Consider the following 17,325-nt stretch of genomic DNA (forward strand, 5'->3'; position numbering starts at 1 on the left):
AAAAAATTCAGTATCACTGATTTTAATTTCGCAACAATACCGTTGGGGCATTGCATTGGTTTGTGTTGGATCTATGGATGAACTTGAGCTTTAAAACGAGGCTATTAAGGCCCATTTCATTTTAACGCTGAAGTTATGGTGTCCCGCACATTGCCACTTCTTCGCAATTCGTTGGACTACGTCTGGTCTATTCTATTCTGTACTACAGTACGCGGCAGAAAGTAATGTACATTGACATTTAGAAGGCGATAGCAGATTTGTAGAACGTTGTCCCTGTCATTGAGACCGACAAAACGTCATATATGTAGGTATGAGTGACAGAGACAACGCTCTACAAAGTCGAAATGTCATTCTAAAGGCTGATGTACATTACTTTCGGCCGCGTACTAGGTATACGTGGATTAATAAATTGTCTCAGCATTGCTTTTTTGGCGACCTCGACGCAGTGATGAGCACAGCCGACTGATTCGCTAACTCAGTGCAGAGCTCATTTGACATTTATTTTTAATCAATTGAAGGTTTTCGACGAAAAATTATTTTAATGTCACTCAAAGAAGCCCAACCAATTTCAATCGGTGGCTATCATTCTGTTTTGTGTTAGACACTGATAGCAAATCACCCCGCTGGTCTTAGATAAGAGGGATGTCCAGGGTTCGACTCCCAGCTTGATAGATTTGTGAATTGATTATTTCTAAATTGGGTCCGGTATGGTGGGCTTCGGCCATTGCCAATCACAACCCTTCTGGCAAAGCCGATGCCGCGTTGGAACTAGAAGCCGCGGGAACATCAGCTTTCGTCGTAGACTGCATCGTCACTTACCATCAGGTGAGATCGCAATCAAGAGCTAACTCGAAAAAAAAAAACAGACCAATCTAATGTTGAATCAAAAACTTAATCGAGTAGGTTCATTAATATTCATCATCATCTGAGCACGGGTCTCCTCTCAGTATGAGAAGGGTTTTTACCATAGTCTACGGTCTACCACGCTGGCCAAGTGCGGATTTGCAGACTTCTGTGTGAAGTCCATTAAAAAAACATTATGGAGGACTCTAGACATGCAGATTGCAGGTGTCACTTTGTTTTCCTTCACCGTTAAATCAAGTGATATTTAATTAGGTACCTACTTAAAACGCACAAAGCTCCGAAAAGTTAAAGGCGTGCCCGAGATCGAACCTCCGACCTCCTGCTTAGGAGGCAGACGTCTTAACCACTAGGATATCACGGCTCACTTAAAATTATCTAGGTTTAATAAAATACTGAAACCAAAGACTCAAAAGTACAACATAACTAGTCTGAAATCAATTATTTAAAACGCTAATGAGTTATCTATTATTATGTTATTTTTATTATTTCTACAGTAGAAAGGTAAGTAAAGCCATGTCTTTCTCAATATTCGAGAATCGGGACGCCATTTTTTCGTGTTTCAATCCCGTTTCTCATCTTTCTAGGTCAAATTCGTGTCGCCCCCTATCTGGAGCAATTTAATCTCGCGTAATTTATAGTCGTATAGTTTAGAATTTCCCCTCGAATAAACGTACAAAACGACACCGTTTGAGTTTTCCTTGAAAGCTGAAGGATACAACTATGGATAGGTACCTACCTAATACTACATTCAAATTGTATTTAATTTACTAGCTGACCCGGCGAACTTCGTACCGCCATATTTTTTTTGTGAATACAATTGTTTTATGGTTTTAGGTAATATTTATGCCCGCCTTGGCTTCACATTGGTGGTGTACAGTCGCAGATAGGAAAATTCAAATCTGTTGGATTATCAATAAATCCATACTTATATTAACACGTTTGATGTATCGAAAGTGATTAACCCATGTAATGTAATGTACCTAGTACCTACCTAACTCTAAAAAATTTGCGACGCGTGCTCGATATTGAATCACCGCCGAATAGAAGCCGAAGCCTTAACCACTAGGCTAACACAGCTCTTTAATAATACATAATATATTATGTATTAAGTATATAATAGTGTACGCTTACAACGAGTTAAGTCGACACCATAGACCTATAAAATACTCGTTGACACGGATCTTTTTTTAAGATTTCTTCTAAGTTACTTACTTAGCTACTTACTTCTTTAAGGGTCTGTCCGCTAGATAAACTTTAGCTAACGAACTAGCGACCCGCCCCAGCTTCGCACGGGTAGCTTATTAAAAATTTCGTAGGGATCTCTTATTAAAAAAATAGCTTAGTTACTCAGGAATAATGTGGCTTTCTACTGGTGAAAGAATTTTCAAAATCGGTTCAGTACTTCCAGAGATTACCTACTTTCTACAAACAAACTTACAAACTTTACCTCTTCATTAGTATAGATAAACACGTTAAATGACAGTTTTTGTATTGGGAATATGTCAAAATATCGAGTTTGATTAAAGTTTATCTGGCGATTGTGAAACAGGCCTAAGTTGTAATTTACAACTTGTAAACTGTAAGAAATTGTTTGATTATTGCCAAACTTACTTACCTTTTGTGTGATTATGACGAGGAGTGGTTAGTGGTTAATTAAATTCGTCGACATTTAGATTTCATTGTTAAAAGTGATGTCATATTCACATTTTATAAGTTGAACGTCCTCTGCAGTTACTATGGGTATTCAATTGTTGTTAACTGGGGAATGGAAAAAATTAAATCAACATGAAAATGTAGAAACTGACCTGTTATTTCATCCCCTTTATCTCTTCTAGACATAAAAGCTACCTACTTCCTTCGTTTCTTCTGCGGTATTACCCCACTGATCCTATATGTATATTCCCGGGCATACGGCACTGAGATAGACGATGACCTTGTCTTCCACAGCCATAACAGCGCAGTGGAAGCATGCTGGGCCCATAACCTGAGAATTAATGAAATAAAAATGCTTTCTTCATGAATATCATTTTTATAATAAGTAATAACATTTTATTAATTATTACTTATTATAGTTTTTTCACGTAGAGTCAGAACTAGGTCCTACTTAGGGTAATTAGATTTTAAATCCGAAAATTTTCTAGACTGCGTATGAGTGAAATTCAATCATCCATCTAAAGTGTTTAGATTTAGAAAAAAAGGATTCATATTAAGTTAATTACCTGCCAGGCGAAACGTCCTTTTGTCGGTCGAGTCGACTGAGTTCATTGATTCCGTTCCTACGTCCCCCGGCCTGGCTCATATAACGCAGGCCAGCTAAGGTGACCCCTACTTCACCCCACAAAAACTCCTTTCATCAACCATTCCAATCCAATGAGGGAGGCGGGGTAGGTCAATTAAACTGGTCATGCACCGCCAACATGTGTTTGTGGCATTGGCCCGTGTGTTTGTGGCAATGGCCTCTACAATCTCCCATTAAAATTCGACTGTATTTTCAGGTACTTAAAGTTTAATTTATGTTTACTTGGAATTTCGGAGGTTTCGCTGTTACTACAGTTTGTGGGAAATTGAACCTTTTCTTCCATAAAACAGATATGGTTTTCGTATGATTTATTCGTATTTGGATAACGAATTAATGACATATTAATCTGTATGAACTCTCGGTTTAATTTAGGTACCTAGGTACTTAGTGATAGGTGCGTTTTCATTGGATATATGAATTATTGTGAAGCTGAAAGAGTAAAACCGATTATTGAGACAAATATATTGAGATATAATATTATGTATGTGTACATTGCCTACCACAACGTGCTTTTTTAGTAAAAAATCCACTTACCTAAAGGGCTCATTGCAGAACCTACGCGACACGTCACCCGCGCTGGCTCGCACCGAGTTAGCGCCGGAGTTGTGCGGGTGTGCGGGGCGTCCCATCCCAATTGTTATCTCGACCTGTCGCGTACTTGGACTATATAGGTATACCTAATATTAAAATTAGAACAAAAAAGCTAACTTATCGACAGGTGGTTACCAAGACAGGTGGCATATTCCGTGCAAGCTCGGTTTATTGCGTTTTTATGCATTACCTTGCTACATAGGTACTCTCACTCACATGCGCCCCGCGAGAAAATTTTGTGTACCTACGCATTATATCGTGTTTCTTCATAGAAATAAGATGAGTAAATGCGTAGACAAAATTTTCTCGTGGTGCCGCATGTTAGGCGTGCTGGTCACTACACGCGTTCAAACGGTCATTACTACAGATGGATTATTTCACAGATAGGATAGGTCTAGGTCTCTCTCTCTTTCTCCGGTCGTTCCTTCATTGCTGAAGATCGTGGTCCTGGAAAACTGCCCTCGAATAGATTATCTGTTTCCATCGGCTTCTGTTGGGGTTCATTTTCACAATGTGATACAATCCACACCTGCTCCTTTAGCTGGTCGGACCACCTAGTTGGTGAGCGGCCTCTCGCTCTCTTGCCCTCAGTGTTGCCATCACTAATATGTATGAGCTTTTCTAAGCTGTCGTCCCCCCGCCGCCGCGCCGGTCTAGGTAGCATGTGAAAAATCTCGTGAAAAGCCTTTATTATGTAACACCTCAGAATTGGTAACTCTAGTAAGTACCCGGCGTGTGCTAACTACACTAAAAATCTCGGTCAAGTGCGAGTCGGGCCTCGCTCTTTCAGGGTTCCTTGCATAGTAATGAACATCATATTTTGGGTGTATGAAATATATTTTTATGTATGGCCTCCCCTGAAAAATTATTTTATTGAATTTCTATATTCGGTTTTGGGTCCACGTTCTACACCAAATAACAAAATTCCTTGTAACTCATTTCGTCACTCTACGAGCTAGAGACCCGCGGACGGACAAACAGACAGACAGACAGCAGAGTGACTGAACCTGCACAAATTTAATTTTTAACTTACTTATAGTTATACATATTATTCAAAGTAAATAAAAAACTCAAACAAAAACCGATCGATAGGCAGGCAAAGCATGTTTTTACTGCAAACAGATTACAACACGCATCGTCTTTGAAGGGAGAGAAAGGGACGGGGTAGGGTTGCAACTACTTTGCAGGAAAAAATGGGATAAATTCTAGAAATTACTAAAATAATTTAGTTAAATTCGAAAAATTACTCAGAAGTTCGTATCTCTCAAGTTTTTAGACCAGATAGTTACTAAAGATTTACTTTATTTTATAATATTTTTTATTTATAAACTTATTTCAAGCCATAAAGCCCATAAAAATACAAAACACGTAAAATACGATGACATTCGACTAATCTGTAGTAATATGAAATGCAGCCAGTATTCTTGGCACCATTCTACGCTACCTCTTGGTAGGTACCTACTTAATTATACAATACTAGCTTTAGCCTTTAAGTCGTATTGTAGATATCATCATAATTTGTATATCGGCCCTTCTCAGACCTGGGCGCGTTTGGAACCCTCGTAGCTTTAGTTTGAAGTTTGCGTAATAATTATCACCATTATATCTTACAAACCCAACATCTGACTATCAAAAAGAGTAATTTATTACCTATTTTGAATAAATCATTTGACTTTGATTTGGTAAATTAGCTGGCTCATTTTACTTAGTTTAATAAAGATCGTGCTGTTATCAATCAGTCTGTTTACGCTTTTTATATGTACTTACGTAAGTATCTATAGAAGATTTGAATTTTGAGTGGCAACCCTAAGTCAGGGTAATATAAATATTCAACGGAGGTTAACACGGGGTGAAGTATCCCTGATAAAAAGTTATAATGGCTGAAGTCGGTATCGCGCTAACCAATCGTGGATGATTTGGTGACACGGTTTACGACTAACAGATGCGAAATATGTGTCGAAACAGCACAGTAATCCATACTATCCATACTAACATTATAAATGCGAAAGTGTGTCTGCCTGTCTGTCTGTCTGCTAGGCTGTCACGGCCCATCCGTTTAACGAATTTTGGCACAGAGATAGTTCGCTAGTATACCGGTGAAGGACATAGGCTACTTTTTATCCCGGAAAATCAATGAGTTACCACGAGATTTTAAAAAACCTAATTCTATGCGGATGAAGTCGTAGGCATCATGTAGTACTATGTTAATAATCCTGTATTTTTCATTCTTTGTCATAGTATTAAGCAATAAAGCAAAAAATAAAATAAATAAATAATACACAATAAAACAACATCTTTATAATGACGTATCGGTTACAAATTACTTCAAATGCAAGTCCCAGCTTTTTGTAGCCTTCTGCGACCTAACAATCACGGTTCTTTCAATGTTTGAGATTTTGATTGTAATTATGTAAGTCCTTATTTAGCTACTTACTAAGATAGAGAAGAAATTTTCACACATTATTAAGTACCTACCTAGGTATCACCTACTTACCTAGATTTAATTGATAAATGGACTAGGTGCCTTTTAGGTAAACATATTCATACAAATATACAAATCTAGATTCAAGACCTCTAAGTCATATTGCGGTTTAAGGAGATGATTTCATTCGTCGTGAAAGGAGTACGGAGAGCCACGCGTTGCGACACCAGCTACAAGAAGTTATTATGCTATTCTATTCTTTATTCGTTGCTCAGTAGGGTGTAAAGTTGTATTGTGCAATATTTATCCCAACATACAACAATTTGAGGTGCATAATTTTTGTATGTAACCTTGACACTAATAAGCTTTTAGGCTCAGGGCTTTTAAGCTTAGACAATCTCAATACTGTTCTTAAAATACCTAAATTTAGTTAGTATTTTTTATTAATTTTATGCAATATATACTAGCTGATGCCCGCGGCTTCGCCCGCGTGGATTTAGGTTTTTAAAAATCCAATGAGAAGTTTTGATTTTCCATGAAAAAAAGTAGCCTATATCCGTAGTTATAGTACCCCGTCGTCTTCGCCTCCGAGCAGGATCGGCTCGCGATCCCGTTCAGCGGCCTCCTGTTGGACTTTACTGTTTCACAGAAGGAGACGACCGCCCTCCATGCTTCACTGTCCTCCAACATTGCCGCTATGACAGCAGGTAGCTGACCAGGATGCGCCCCTCGGGTTCCCAGGCACGGCACTCTTCGAGTCTGTGTTGTGCGAAGTCTCGGCCCTCTTCACAGTGATGACACCGCAGTGCCACCAGCACCTACTTTATATTGTAGTGGAGCAGTAGATTTTAGCACTTTGGGACCCCAACGTCTATCGGTTTTACGAACTATGTGCTTTGCCCATTGCCACTTCAGCTTCGCAACCCGTTGAGTCGGTTATTCTGGTTCTTTTACATGATATCAAGTAGGGTAATATTTGACTGATAGATAAATTCATCAATCGGAAACTTGGAGTTTTGGTAAAGCGGTATTAGATACTTACCTTAATACATTGACTTCCATAACATACATATTATACCGGGGTGTTACACCATGCAAATCGTCTATTCTACCTAAAGCACCTATCCAGTTCAACAAAAACCCTCAACACTAACAAAATGTATACATAAACAGGTCCAGCTGGTTCCTAAAATTGGTCGGACCTTTTACTGGGAACCAGACCTTGAAGTGATTGATTCACCTCAGTCGTGGGTGGTGGAGGTCGTTCGTACGCTGTATTGTTGTAACCAATTTGATGAATAAGTTTAATATACAATAAATGTGTGCTTGCTGTGATAGCCTAGTGGTTATGTACGTCCGCCTTCTAATCAGAGGTCGGGGGTTCGATCCCGGGCATGCACCTCTAACTTTTCGGAGCTATGTGCGTTTTGTTTTAATTAATAAAATATCACTTGCTTTAACGGTGAAGGAAAACATCGTGAGGAAACCTGCATGCCTGAGAGTTCTCCATAATGTTATCAAAGGTGTGTGAAGTCTACCAATCCGTACTTGGCCAGCGTGGTAGACTATAGCCAAACCCTTCTCACTCTGAGAGGAGACCCGTGCTCTGCGGTGAGCCGGCGATGGGTTGATCATGATGATGACAATAAATGTACATATTCATGTACCAGAACTGTAGCGTCAATAGCTAAATAGTACCTATAAGCTAGTATTATTTAAACGCGCTCGCTTCGCTCGTGCTTTTATTTTGTTATTTAGGTTCTTAAAAATCCGCTTGGATTTAGGTTCTTAAAAATCCCGTTAATCCCATTTCCCATCACAGCTCTTTAATTTGCCGTGATAAAAAGTAGTAGTAAATCGGTGGACAGAAACGTTACTCGGACACGGCACGGTCTGATGTGACCTCATACAAGTGTGCCTCGGACTGACACGGCACGGCTCGGGCTCGGCACGGTCTAGCATAAAATATCATCCAATCGGAACACTAGAGTCGTATAGTACCGTAGTTAAGAGGTAGTTACCACCTGCCATCGAAGCATGCCCGTGTTATATTACGATAGAATTGGATACATAATTATTATGCTAAAATTCATCTAATCATAAACTTGGGAGTCTTAAATAAGTATTTGTTGTGATATTTAAAACAGAGTCGTTATTCCGTTTCCGGATTCAATATCAATGTACGGAAAGGGTATGATTTGAATGGTATCTTTTCTTGTATGTTGTTTAATTTAATATTTAGGAATGTGACAATACGATAAATAATATTATGTGAATTGTCAATACTGGTAACTAATTATTCATTGTAAATTAAATACTGTCAATGTACTAAGAGTGACATTATACTAAGCTATTGTCAACATACAGTTGGCAATAGCTATTATGTGAAATAATAATGTTGTGTAAACTGTCAATTTAAGTCGCTTATTATTATGGTAAATTATTAATACGTAGACCATCAATGTCACTGATTTTATTATTGTAAATTGGGTGTGTCAACATGCCTTTTGTCAACAAACCTAAAATAAATAATGATTAATATTAAGATCATGTGATAGTCGACATCCGCCTTGTTTGCGATGGCAGTGTTATAAAAGTACCCTACCTCGACAGAGAGGGGACAGTCTTGTATCGACAGCCCAGAGCAAACACAGCGGACCTTACTGAAGTTAAGTATTCTTATATTTTATTATAATGTAATGTAATCATTTGCCTTTTATAGGTTACCTGTTGTAACTGTGTACCAAATATGTACCTACTACTTTACTCAACGTTCTAATGTTTTAAAAGATGTGTGTTATGGAGTTTCTTTGCCCTTTCTTCTCCATGACTAAACACCTTAGCGAAATGGGTGGTAGATTCATTTTAATATAAATAGATCAATGCTGAACAATACAATTCAATTATAATTCGACTTGGTTGGTTTTACTTCTGTATTTATAACCTACCCTATTTTGCTATTTATTTTATACATTGAGATAAAAGTAAACACTAGGTTGTTAGCTTCTAATTATTATAGAAGCCTGTTTAGATGATTAGGATTCTTACTTTGAAATAATACAGCAGATGCTTTGCTTGATTTTTAATAACTTAGTATTTGGCCTTACCTGACAAAATTACAACTACCTACATTTTCAAATAAATGATGGATGATAACTTTGATTAGTCATCATTAGATGTTATTAGCCATCACTATTAAAGCCCACTCTCTTAAATTCTCTTCTTTATACAAAATCTCACACCCGCAACTAAATCGGTGATTTCTAAATCCTACATGTTACAATATACGGACCTAATTTTTAGGGTTCCGTACCTCAAAAGAAAAAAAAAACATCACTTCGTTGTCTGTATGTCTGTCCGTCTGTAGTGTCTGTCAATAATTACATATAACTTTTTAACGGTGAAGGAAAACATCTTGAGGAAACTTGCATGCCTGAGGGCTGAGAGTTCTCCATAATGTTCTCAAACGTGTGTGAACCCTGCCAATCCGCACTTGGCTAACGTAGTAGACTATGGCCAATAAACTCTTCTCACTCTGAGAGGAGACCCGTGCTCTGTAGTGAGCCGGGGCGATGGGTTGCTCATGATGATGATGATGATGAAGCCTTTTCACGACTTTTTGAAAGAATCAAAATTTGAGCAACTCAAATAAAGAAGGAATAAACAGTTTCTTAGTTTTCATAAAGCGTAAAGTCCTAGAAAATCGTTTAAAGCAGGTCATAAGCAGGTCATCCTACTAATCAATCCTTTTAAATTTTTATATAAAACACAGTTAGGGTTACCTACTTATCTCAAAATAAAGCAGAGGATAAATAAATAAAAAAAAAAGATCAATTATGTTTTATTTTTATGTAACTACCTAGTACCTACAGGTGTATTCGAATTCGAACAAAGGAGTTCGACGAGTAACTTAGTTGCCAACTGTACAATATTACATATTCCATACTAGGGCGCGCACGTGCGCGACGACGGGTGTCGCCACCCGAATGCGGACGAAAACCAACGGGCACAACACTATGTCACCCCAAACAGCCTTAGTCCTTCAATCTTCAACCCATTTTCGACTTTGAAACCTTGAAGACAAAGTTCTATATACTTTAACATAAATTGACACTTGCGCTCTTTGTTGAATAGAAAGTACAATACGCCCTCGAGAGTCGAGACGACCGTCGCGCATGCGAATTCCATATCCAACCTTTATCCATACTAATATTCCATGGCTTGTTCAAATAATACTGCAACACAAAAATCCATTTAAAAACAGCAATGGATAGAAAAATTAAATGTTAATAAAACTTAAAGCTAGCCTTATCTAATTACTATATAAATCATGAACGCGTGGAATGGTGCCAAGAATACTGGCTGCATTTCCGCGCTGGACAGCCAGGCTGATCCGCTGCGCAAAAAATGAGCCAGCCCTTCTGTCACCAGTTGAGGCTATTAATGTTAATCGTATATGTTATTGGTAAATGTATGGGTGGTTACTACTTGCTTTGCATTCGGTATCATGGTGATGTTCAAACCACTTTAGTTCACGATTATGTTTTTGTGATAGTCTGGTTAGCGGCATTTTATTTTAATTCGCATTTATTAATTACTAGTTTTAGTTCTGCCCATAAAAAAGCCTGACCTTTTTAAGTAAGACCTAAGTAACTCAAGTAAGTTATTAAAATATCAGAAATTATTATTAAGTAAGTAACTATTATACTTGGAGCTATGCTTGGATTGGAGCTTAGAATAACAACCGCTTGGAGTTTCTCTACGTGATCAAATCAAAAACGAGGAGATCCGTAGGAGAACTAGAGGAACCGACATAACTCAACGAGTTGCGAAGCTGAAGTGGCAATGGGCAGGGCACATAGTTCGTAAAACCGAACCGATAGACGTTGGGGTCCCATTCCAATGTGCTAGAATGGCGGACCTCGCACCGGAAGACACAGTATTGGAAGACCCCCCACTAGGTGGACCGACGTCATTAGACTAGTCGCAGGGGGCCGCTGGATTCAGGCGGCGCAAGACCGTGGCGTGTGGAAGTCCCTACAAGAGACCTATATTATGTCCAACAGTGGACGTCTATCGATTGATGATAATGAAGTAGGTATTATACTTACCTAATTTGTTATTATAGCGGCAATAGAATAAGAAATACTTGATCATTCTATAAAAATTTAAATCCTACCTCCTATATTAGGTACGGTTCACGAGATATAGCCCGCTGACAGACGGATGGGACGAACGGACGAACAGCGAAGACTGTAAGTGAAGGGTACATCCTAGGGTAGGGTGAATCCTAAAAATCAATACAATGCCGAATACGGGCACAAAATAAGAAAGATTTTGTGTAAGTACAGGTAAAGTTTATAAAAAAAGGTTCAAAATCATTAAACGGGAATCAAACGGCGATCCGGATGATCAACCGTCTCGCCGGAACCGGACCGGATGCTGCGCGAGGGTAGCAAACATCCGACTGGGTCACTCACCCCGCCGAGATGTGGACACGAGGGGAGCTCTGACTCTGAGGGAAGGGATAATAGTTCTACGTGATAATGTCTAAGTGCATAAAGAATGCATAAGTGTAAATTATTGACGAGTATAGCTATAGTGATGTGATGATATAAGCTGTGATAGCCTAGTGGTTAGGACGTCCGCCTTCTAATCGTAGGTCGGGGGTTCGATCCCGGGCACGCACCTCTAACTTTTCGGATTTATGTGCGTTTTAACTAATTAAATATCACTTGCTTTAACGGTGAAGGAAAACATCGTGAGGAAACCTGCATACCTAAGAGTTCTTCATGTTCTCAAAGGTGTGTGAAGTCTACCAATCCGCATATGGCCAGCGTGGTAGACTATGGCCAAAAACCTTCTCACTCTGAGAGGAGACCCCGTGCTTCGTAGTGAGCCGGCGATGGGTTGATCATGATGATCATGATAGCTATAGTAGGTACTCGACGGGTTGAGATGGCAATCGGGGTATAAGGTGGGGGGGCGCCCGGCACACCCGCACGTCATTCACCCGCGCAAACCACAAATAAAGTTCACTCGCCTTCGTGAATTGCAAGAACTTAATACAGAAAAAGCTAGGAAAATAATATAGGATGTCTTTCCCTTTTGCGGACGCCGTTGCAGATTCAATTTCCGCTCGCGACAAATACCGTCTCCATCGATCATCGATTAATCGTAACAATATTACGTAAAACCGCAGAATTCAGAATAAGTATACCTTGAGGTACCGAGGTAAATAAAGAGTTTCTTTACGTGATCAAATCTGCCCCCCGATTGTGTAAGAAAAACGTACCTACTTTAGTTAAACTAAAGTTTAAAAACGCTAAAGTAGCATCTTAAGTTGTAGTAGTCTTTGTCACGTCTTTGCTGGTAGGGCGGTAACCAGCTACGGCCAAAGCCTCTCACCAGGCCAGACCAGAGAAGAGTGATTTCCATTCGTGCTGCCTGAATCCAGCGGCTCCCTGCGTCTCGTTTGATGTCATCGATGCCGTCTGTTGTGTCCCCACTATTTCTATTATAATTTAGAATTCTGTGATTAAATTCAAGTAAATTCATTACAACTGTAAAAACTATTTATTTTATATGGTTGAAATATGTACCTAAGCTATTTGCAAGTTTCTTATTTGGATAGAATCTTAAGTAGTAGGTATAGTACGACGCGACAGGTCGAGATGGCGATCGGGGTGGGGATGCCCCCGCGCCCTGCGGGATAACGCGGGTGACGTGCGGGTGTGCGCAGCGTCCCCCCGCCTCACTTCAATTGCCATCTCAACCAATGACCAAGTGTCTTGGGTTCGAGAACGGATTTGTTTACCCTTTAAATCAGCCTAGGAAAAACAGATTGTACAAAATAGAAATAGAACCGATATAAATACTATCCGTCCCGGCTTACTCACGTGTGTAGTCGACGTTAGCCCGACTAGTTTCGAACCCATCCGGGGTCCTTTTTCAAGGGAGTCCGTCCGCGCACGCGCCGCACGGGACGCGCACGGGACGGACTCCCTTGAAAAAGGACCCCGGATGGGTTCGAAACTAGTCGGGCTAACGTCGACTACACACGTGAGTAAGCCGGGACGGATAGTATTTATAATGGAAATCACTCACGGTACCTAGTTTAAACGCTAAAATAAAGAACCGATATAATTTAAGTATTTTTATTATCACCTGTAATTGTAATAGGTACTACTGAAACTGTATCGCAAATATTCTGTAGATTTAAAGTAGGTACCTAACTACCTACGTACAAGTAAATTAAAGAATAGAGAGTTTGACATGCTGATTTTTCATCATTTCCTTCCCTAGGTATGGCGCTACTACTAACCTTGCTACAAGCCGCTAAAGCCATAATCTGTGCACTTACGTGATAGCTCTAATCTCCTGAAGGTTTAGGATCGGAGTAGGTACCTACCTACCCTACCCTTAAAGTTAATTTTCGTAAAATCTTACGGGCCATTGACCAGCCTACATAGACCTGTACGTTTTCAATAACCCAGACCTCTTTTACCTACATTTCTAAGGATCGCTAAGGCAGAGGCGGATCTATTTATAATGGTTGTATTAAATAGACGCCCTCGAGCGGTCATCAGACTGGTCCGTCGACTGGTAGAGCGATTGGTCCACCTTTTCAGGATAAGGAACAATCCCGAGTGTTTCACACGAAATAATTAATATGTTACGGCGCTATACTAAAACGAATCTAAAACTAAACTTTTTCTGAGAAACTTATTTATTTAGCGAAAAATTCATTCATTTTATTCGTAAAAGGACCTCTGAAGTCTGAGGACCTAAGAACCTTGTATATTATGATAGGTAGGAAAGTCTAATAAAAGAGACTGCCCAGTGTTGCGCCCAGTCTTGTTACAGAAAAAATACTTATTGGAAAAATCCACAGAAGTAAGGAAAAATCCTTTAAGTATTAATTTATGATAATCCAAAATCACAAAAAAAATTACAGTTGCTAAATATAGAAAAAGTAACTTATGCTCGCGTGGACTACACAAACTTCAAACCCCTATTTTACCCCTTTAGGGGTTGAATTTTCAAAAAATCCTTTGTGTAATCCAGTCCACGCGGATAAGCTAGATAGGTAATGATGATGTATTTATTTTATTTATCAAAATCGGTTAAGCTGTTGAGTAGTTACGAGTGGACACACATACACATATACAGGTCAAACACATAACCCTCCTTTTGGGTTTCGACGCACTCGAGTAAAAAACTAGTAGGTACCTAAGTAAACCGGGACAGAATATTATATCGAGGAGGTAGAATTTAAACCGATTTCTGAGTAAAATCCCTCATCAAACAACGCACAGGACCATACGTTTGCATAAAGGCTGATATTTTACTCTATTTTGTGCGAAACAGAGCTCTCTTTGGGTGAATTTAATTAGAAAGAGCTAAAATATCAAGTGTTTTAGCGTTCCGCACCCAAAGAATGACCGTAGGGTGGTAACTGGTAACTATCCACAGTTGAAGCCTCCTGCCAGACCAGACCAGTGACAATTTACAAATTATAATTTCCTTGCCTTGCCTTGCTTAATTAATTTGCCGGGAATCGAACCCAGGACCTCCCACTATGACTAAAGCGCTCACCACTGGGCTAGGGAGGTCTTCAAAAATTTTAAATTACATATATTCAAATCCAACGGATAGAGCTTTAGCAAATCTAAAAATGAACTCTGCAGGTTTCCTCGCATGTTTTCCTTCATCGTTAAAGCAAGTGATATTTAATTAAGTATAAGTACTTAAAACGCACATAACTCCGAGAAGTTAGATATGCTTGCCCGGGATCGATCCCCCGACCTCCGATTAGAAGGCGGGCGTCTTAACCACTAGGGGGTTGTTATTCTAAACCACTAGAATATCACAGTTATCTATAGAATAGAATTAGAATGGAATATATGTATTTGTATTCAAGTAAACTTTTACAAGTGCTTTTGAATCGTCAAATAATCTTGTTTGATTTACCACTGATTCGGAATGCCGTTATTCACGATTGTTTAAAAATAAACACGTCAATTTTTGAGATGCGTTAAGGCGGGAACTTATATTTATACTTGGTTAGTTTGTTAAGATTGGTGATGCGGGGCGCGGCGCGGCGCGGCGGCGCGGTCACAATAATCGATACCCCATAGGCCATAGCACCATAAGCAGGGTGGACATACGCGGCGGGTTATGGAGTTTTGGCGCGAAACCACAGTTTACTGCACTTTATGAAAATTGCTTGTGACAAAACCTCGAGGCGTCACCTGTCAACCTGTCACTTTCGCATGTTTTTTATTTTTTTATTATAATATTATTATAATAATTTTTATTATAATAATATTTATTATTATAATATTATTATAATAATAAAAAATAAAAAATAATAAATATTATTATAAAAATAATATATTTTTTTAATGTTATAATAGGTATAGTCCGCTACAGGTTGAGATGACAATCGGGATATGAGGCGGGGGACGCACACCCGCACATCACCTGCGCTCGGCCGCACGATAGCGCAGGGGCTGTGCCATTTCGACCTGTCGCGTACTATAGTGTAAGCACAGATAAGTCCCGCAAATTGCTATTGCGCTGGAACCATGTCTCATTAACAACGAAATAACGTCAAAACCATTTTGACGTCATTATCCGTATATTTAAGCAAAAATACACCATCAGCTCGAAACTTCAGTCTAGTGCTGACGTCACTAAAATGGCGGCCACGCGCATTAGCAATTTGCGGGACTTATATGAGTAGTCGTTAGCGGCAAAGAAAATACACACTCTGAAAAATTCAACTCTATACCTATATTGCCGTGATAGCCTAGTGGTTGACGTCAGCCTTATATTCGGGAACACGGGGGGTTCTTTCCCGGGCACGCTCTAAATATTCGGAGTTTTAAGCATTTAAATATCACTTGCATTAACGGTGAAGGAAAACATCGTGAGGAAACTTGGATGCCTAAGAGTGCTCCATAATGTTTTCAAAGGTGTGTGAAGTCTGCCAATCCGCACATTGCCAGCGTTGTAGACTATGGCCATTCTGAAAAGAGGACCGTGCTCAGTAGTGAGCCGGTGGTGGGTTGTTGGTGATGATGATCTATTACGGTTCATGAGACCCGCTGAAAGACAGACGGACAGTCAGCGGAGGCTACTAATTATTACCTAATAGAGTTCCCGTTGGCGCCCTTCGGGTATAATATGACACTCTAAAAAGCGTCATATTATTTTCATATCTTTGTATTATCGTACCTAACCATTTGCTTTGAACGTCGCCTTTGTCTCATAGTAATCTTTGTTTGTTTTTCGCTACCATAAATACGTTAGTACATATTTATTATTATACTGGGTGTAACCTGAACGCTAGCAAAAACTTATTGTTACTGTTATACTACCCAAACACAATCTAATACCAATAACCATTTGCCTCATCTTGTAGTTTTAGTGATTTAGTATTTTTCAAACCCGCAATGTATAGCGTGCAAAATTCGGGTCTATACCCCGCCTACGACACGGCATTGACTCCGAGTGGCTTACTTATGCAACGGTCGTTCACCTCTAGCGTCAGTCAGATGTTTTATTTGCAATATAATCGTAAACTTTTACAAAATTATAGGATGTTTTTAATAATTTTTTTCGCGTATTTTTGTGGTATCATATTATCATATATCAGTAATCATCAATACTATCACATGTCTTAGATGGTAGTAGGAATAAAGTAAATAATCAAAGCTGCCATTATACAAGGCACAGAATATATACAGGATGTAACCAGAACGCTGGCAAAAACGAACCTATGGGCTAATCTTTGATTATTGACTCTAAAATTATCAAAGTAATATTATTCTAGCTTAAACTTCTACTTATGATTAATTTCTCAATCTAATTTACAGTCCAATAACTGTCCTTATAGTTTATTCTAATACGTACTTAGGTACTTACAGTTAGTTCACTATATTTATGTGACCTAAGTGGTAATCTTTGTGATGGTAATTGTTGTATGAGAGATGTGATGTATGTGGTATCCGGGATAAGTCACCCCGTAAGCAGAGGTCAGTGACCCCGCTGTACCACTGCAGCTAGCGCAGGGACCATGTTGGGAAGCTATTAGGGATCATTTTCACTCCCTGTCCCTTGGGACGCTTGTGTGGATAAAAAT

This window comes from Maniola hyperantus, chromosome 16 (genome assembly GCF_902806685.2).
Source record: "Maniola hyperantus chromosome 16, iAphHyp1.2, whole genome shotgun sequence".
Taxonomy (NCBI): Eukaryota; Metazoa; Arthropoda; class Insecta; order Lepidoptera; family Nymphalidae; genus Maniola; species Maniola hyperantus.